The sequence below is a fragment of the Sinohyriopsis cumingii genome, unplaced genomic scaffold, assembly GCF_028554795.1.
Source record: "Sinohyriopsis cumingii isolate HCF-2022 unplaced genomic scaffold, ASM2855479v2 utg001710l, whole genome shotgun sequence".
Lineage (NCBI taxonomy): Eukaryota > Metazoa > Mollusca > Bivalvia > Unionida > Unionidae > Sinohyriopsis > Sinohyriopsis cumingii.
Window position 1 is genome coordinate 806,866 of NW_028316037.1, and position 6,327 is coordinate 813,192.

At 34.6% G+C, this 6,327-nt stretch overlaps 1 long non-coding RNA gene across 1 annotated transcript in view; it reads left to right on the top strand.

Annotated features, from left to right (window-relative positions):
• LOC149771718 (uncharacterized) overlaps positions 1-6,062 on the top strand; it is a 51,893-nt gene extending 45,831 nt beyond the window's left edge. Inside the window, exon 4 of the long non-coding RNA XR_016418162.1 lies at positions 2,214-6,062. This is a non-coding gene — a long non-coding RNA (uncharacterized LOC149771718). The remainder of the gene's footprint in view (positions 1-2,213) is intronic.
• The last annotated feature ends 265 nt before the right edge of the window (positions 6,063-6,327 follow it).

Sequence of the window (6,327 nt, forward strand, 5' to 3'; positions counted from 1 at the left end):
GTGCTATTTCTTTTTTAAAATCCCGTTGTCACGTCAAGCTGCTGATTACATATATCAGTGTATAAAGATTCATTCCAAATGTCTTCTCTGTGTACAATTTACGTACTTTACAGATAGTTTAATATGCGTGAAGTTTCTCTCTTTGGAAGCAGTGAATAAGCTACAGTTAGTTCTGATTCTTTTGTCCTGGACTTGAACAAACAGTAACTATCAGTCAGGACTGCTTGACACACAGGAAGTTTAGCCTTCAAAATCGGTCCAAGAAGAGAAGATCCAAAGCAACAGAGAAACTTCACCTAAAAGTGGTTATTAAATGATTAGTAAAGTATTTATGTCATCCTTATCTGGAGAACATATCTGAAAAATAAAATGTCTTCTGTAAGTTGATGTGTTCTCAGTTCCTGAACAGGCTGACGGGATTAAAATAATTAGCCTGTAATTGAAAGAGGGTGGGGGCAGATTGTTAATCACTTGATTTAGTCAACTTGTGTAAATTTGCAGAAGGTGAGTAGGTGTTGTTAATTGTTTTCATTTTACTGGCAGGAAAAAAGTGCATGTGCCTGATAGGCTGTCACAGACGAATTCTTAACTTAGTGAATAAATAGGCAAAAGACTAATAAGTATTCACAACTGCTTTAAATTAAGTTAACTTGATTAGGGTAAGTATCGTTTGAATCGATTCTTGGCCTCTTGAATCGATATAAGTATCGAAATTGCAAAAATATCGATACACAGATATATCGATTAATCATTTCACCCCTATAGTCAACGGAAATAAGCCCCCATTATGGCTGTCAATATAACCCCCACCCGTGGGACTTGCTACACTAATGATCTATAATTTCTCGAATATTTTGCTTGCAAATTTTCTAAGAAACCATACAAATGATAATGCCATTTTTAGTTCTGTGTTTATCTATGATATATCTCACAGAGATCATTGTATAATAGGATCAAACAGCATTTCGATGTGAAATTTGGAGACGTGTTGGTTAGACTCGTAGTATGGCTACCCACATTGTATTTTCTATTAATCACGTACCGTCAAGTGATATCAACATGATCCTTGAATATGTCTGCAGTTGCCCATCTCTTTGCTACATATGTTTCTGTTTCAACGTACCATTGACCAATGATGGATAATGAAAATTTTCTTATATAAAATGCATTTCTTCCAAAAATGACACTGAATTGAAATGGTTACTGAATTTCTACATTGTTTGAAACAAAGTTCATATTCATACATGCAGAACCGTGTAAGACTTACATATGGTGTAGTTTGATAGCATGACCTGTCCTTTTGACCTTTAATTAGAATAGATACAGTGATCTCTCTTGATAAGGACATTTGTCAGAACCATAGAAATTACACACGCTGTAAGCGATACCATCTTATATTCAGTTATGTAAAAATGTGTTAGTGCACAGAGCATACACACACACATGAATTGAACTCACTTTATATTTCTCAACAGTGAACAACTAAAGCTAATGTGAAGTAAAAAGGAAAAACAGAGCACAGTTTACTCAGTTCATTGATTCTTTAACATACCCACGTTATAGGAGGAGCAACGGTATGCTGGGGAGGGGGAGGAGAGTGGTAGTGAGAAACCACTGTTTGAGGTCGAGTGCACTGGAGACATTTGTGTTGTGTAATGAATACATTGAACATGCTGAATGCGGACGCTATGATTCGTTCTGACCATGCAAGGACGATGCATGCACACCACTATTTACTTTTTGAGTTGTCTAGGAACTCGTACATATTCCAATCCAAGGTAAAAATAGACAGGTCATTCTTGAGACTACAGCCTGCTTTGGTTACATTCGGAACAATAGATGTTATCAGCTTATTATAATGCAATGTGCTTTTATTGATCGTATTATTCCAAACAGTTCTTTCAATACTTCATACATCGTCGTAAGCAACGGAAGACAATCCGTTACGCGCCTAGTATCACCCGTGACTGTCCTTGCGGGGTTTCCATGTTTTTCATGAATACGCATAAACAGAAATACGTCAGTGTCTTCGAAAGAGAAACTTAGATTGGCCCATTTCAGCAAATTGAAGGTTCATGCTGCGTCACAGTTGCATGCATATTCATCAGAAATGGGGAACTCTCAGAACAGGCGGCCACGGGTGAAAAAGGAGCGTAGTGAATTTTCGCCAGTGGCTGACGACGATGTATTTCATGTTGTATTTACTATTACAGAATAGTGATCAGTTGAACTATGTTGAACTCGATTTCGGGAAGAAAGGAAAAAAGAAAGGAAAATCTGGAAAATCCGTAAAAATTATTGGAGATAGCTCCTCCGTAGAATACACAGAAGTTCAGATTCAACACAAATGAACATTCGGAAACTCTGACAAAAACATCTTTACAGTATTTGAATTGACCTGCACTGGAAGCTGTAATGCTGGGCACCTACATATCAAGAACTCGTACTCACTGAGAGCAACAATTATACAATCTTTTTCGCGATCCCACTTTCTTCTTGAACCTGTATTTAAATGACACATATCCATAAAGGCAAAAGTATGTGTCTTACTGAGTCTTCTTTATTGACAAATTTCAATGTGCATAGTATTCCAGCTAGACAGAAACAATGGGATATCCAGCTATCTTCTCCCGATATCATCTCTCAGCACTCAGGCGTTCCCTCCAGTCCTTTAGATGGCGCAAGTACCTCATAAAAAAATGCCTTATTTTCTATTAAGTGTGTATATCGGTCTTTTCATGTATTAATAATACAGTCATGAATGTGTTTTAATGTTTTGCAGCAAACAAATATAAATATTGTAAAAATATCATAAGCTGAATTTACTTTCATCGCAAAAATGCATATTTGTTGCATACAAATGTCTCTTGGAAAATATGCCCTTTTGCACGTCTTTAACAAATATCATAAAAAAGAAATATTCTCTACAGCACTATCATGCGAATATTATGTAAATAAGTGTATATATCTATATTTAAGATGTGTCGATCCGTGTTTTGAGAGAAAATATATAAAGCACCACATATTTCATGATGGAATACGAGACCTCATGTCACGTGCTTTAGAATACTTCTGACTACAAAATTCCAGATTATACTCAAAGTTTAAAATGCTTTGTGACATAAATTCAAATTAAGTTAGAACAATATACATTTCAGGATACTCTTAACTTTAACTTTCCTCCATTACTCCATCAAATATCAGATACATATGTACGTTCCACGCATCATGTACGATTTATAGAATATTTTTGTTAGAACTTGAGTTTGACATTCTTATCCTATACGTTTCTAGAACACATGACCTAGCGTGCTACTGAGAGCATTGTGCGCTGTGCGTTGTGATATATCTGACTTTACGTATCAACGTGAATCAATATTTACATGTAAAATATACAGTCTATTTCGGTTTATTGTAAAACAGATTATGACCATGATATCTACGATGGCTAGCTATATCAGTTCTCAGAGTTTCTTTGATAACTAAAACGCGTACCCGATAACTGATCCTTGACTCGTGACAGTAAATTTGCAACATAACCTAAATTCTCGGCTGCAAATTATGCATCACACGTACATTATTAGCTACAGTGTCTTTTGATTGAGTGTACGGAATATTAACATCGTCTTAACTTTCGTATTTCTTGCGGTGTGAGGAATAACGAATTTATTTCCCTTCGTGTTCCACACCCCCTTCCCCAACATTACAATAAATGAAAACATTTTTTTTTCTTTCTGAACTGGTGGCAAATCATTTGTCATATTGATAAAGCAGACGATATCTTCTAGAGCTACTTCGCGTCGACGTAATGTTGCATTGAAGTCACAAGAGAATATTTGGATCAGCGTAAGTTATGTTGAAAACAATCGAAAATATTACAGATATAAATATAAAATAGAGGGAGTGAATATGGACTTTTACTTTATATTTACGCCGTTGCCATTAACGCTCTTTGTATGTTACATTATTTTTATTGTGTTTAATAAAACAACTGCAAATATAGAAACTGATGTATTGACCATTCACATGCCTAGAAAGGAATACAAAGACCACATAGACACGTTTGGTTAAAACGGGCACTGCAAATTGATTTTTTATTTTATTTTTTACCCCTGACCCCTACCGTAAACCCTAGAGGACAAAACCTATAATATCTTGCACAGGGCTCCTTTACGGAGAAATAATGTGTCAGATCTGGAGAAATTTGACCTAGTGATTTAGGATGAGATAGAGTTGACGACAAGCGTATGAACAGATGGGCGGAAATAAGATGGGTATCACAAATTCATCAACGACAAATGTATGTATGTATGTATGTATGTATGTATGTATGTGTATGTAAGCGTGTGTGTGTGCGTGTGTGTGTAGGTAGGTAGGTTTGGTCAAACCTGCCCTGAATGTTAACCTTTGTGAATGGTAACCTTTGTTAAGCAACCACCAGTCTGACACGCTTACTTGTTTGTATTCCGAAGTCAAATTATCTTAGGATTTTATTTCTTCTGCATAATCACTTGTATTGGAAATTTTTTGTCATATTTCTATCAGGTGACATATTTTTTTGAACGCCATTCTTCATACTTCCCAAAGGTAACTGTCCAGAGCTTGGAGAAATTTAGGCTCCATAGTAAACCCTTTCTTTGTATTCATCTTGTTACAGTTGAAAATGTTCATTATTTAGCAATGCATCTGTCTCTCCTGCCAGGTGATATATTTATGAAATAATGGATGGAGATTAACCCAGATTTAAAGTTAGATTATTCATTTGTAAGCGAAAGTCTGCTTTGATGATGAATACGTTAATTTCAATTTTTAAAAACAATATCATTATACATGTGTATTTTGTGTTACAATTCGAAATAAAGCAACATGTCGTACTAGTTAGTAATTCAGTTGAAATTGTTTAAATCATTTGTAATATTAGAATAAATAATGACTAGACATCGATCATCAAAATATCATGTAATTAATACTCAGTTTTTTCTTCGTTAGACAATCTCGGTGTCTCAGGCGTAATGGGTTTATGTCGCTTTTTACCATGAAATATTTTTTCCGTTACAGATACGGTGTTCTGATATGTTATTTCGTAACTCAAATTATTATTTCTCAAATTATGTGTACTATTTCTAATTAAACTTTTGATTTTATACTAAGTACAGATCAAAGCGTGATATTAATGACAATACAAATTACTATGAATAATTTAAAGGATTAATATAGACCAAGCCACTTTTAATTTCTTGTCTCGACGAGTCTTTTCGTTGTTTTAAAAAGTGTTTAGAAATATCCCCCCCCCAGCAAACGATAACCACCCAAAACATAAAAAGACAAACAAGCAACCAAGCAGTATAGCTTTGAGCTGGTAAATGTGTTACGACATCTCAAAGTGTACAAGTATTATCAGACACATGTGAGCGAGACATCTTCCGGTAAATAAGCAGGTTTGTGTGTCACAATATACTAGTGTTTGTTATCTCCCTTACAACGATCGTCTCGTTAGATGAGTGGTTGTCTGAGTCTTTAGTTTACTCACCACCAAATTAAAGTCACTGCAGCTATGTTAGGTCCAAAACTGGATGATTGCAGGAGTTATAGTGTTTTCACCTCAACCGAATGAAGTATGAGTTATAATACCAATACAGTCACCGACAGAAACTTATCTTTATTGCTTCTCTTCCTTCTTTCTTTTGACGTATGTATGTTATTTTTTTCTTGAGAGTAGAAGAGTTTTCTCCAACTTTCATACACGTGTATAGTCATTTAAAGAAAACTGTAAATCGTCTACCAATATGACAACTTTCAATACATTTTTCAATATAGCCTTTTTTATCCTTTTGATGTTTAGAAATAAGTTGTTATGAATATATTTACAATATAGCCGTGGTTGGTCATTTGATGTTTAGAAATTAGTACAACTATTCAGAAAAACATTTGAAGTTCTATATTAAAATAAATTTTCTGCAGATAGAATAAAAGGAAACAACGGATGCAATTATATAATAATACAATTCCAGTATATGTATTATGTAGGCATCATTTAAAGGTTAAATAAAGAATAATATTTATTGCCGTGTTCGTTTTCTACTTTCTTTCCTGTTAGCTTCTTATGTGCTACCAATGATGCAAGTGTTGAGTCGATCGAAGATTTTCGTGTTCAACTGAAGATATATTTTATATCTCAAATCTTGCAATTTTAACAGTAAAAAAATAACTTGAGCTATTCTCGATGGGCGCCAAGTAAAGGGTCCCACTTGCTACAATTTTATACAATGAATCTTAACCAGAGGAATCTTGTGGAAACAAAAGGGGCATTTATATTGCAATAATTGG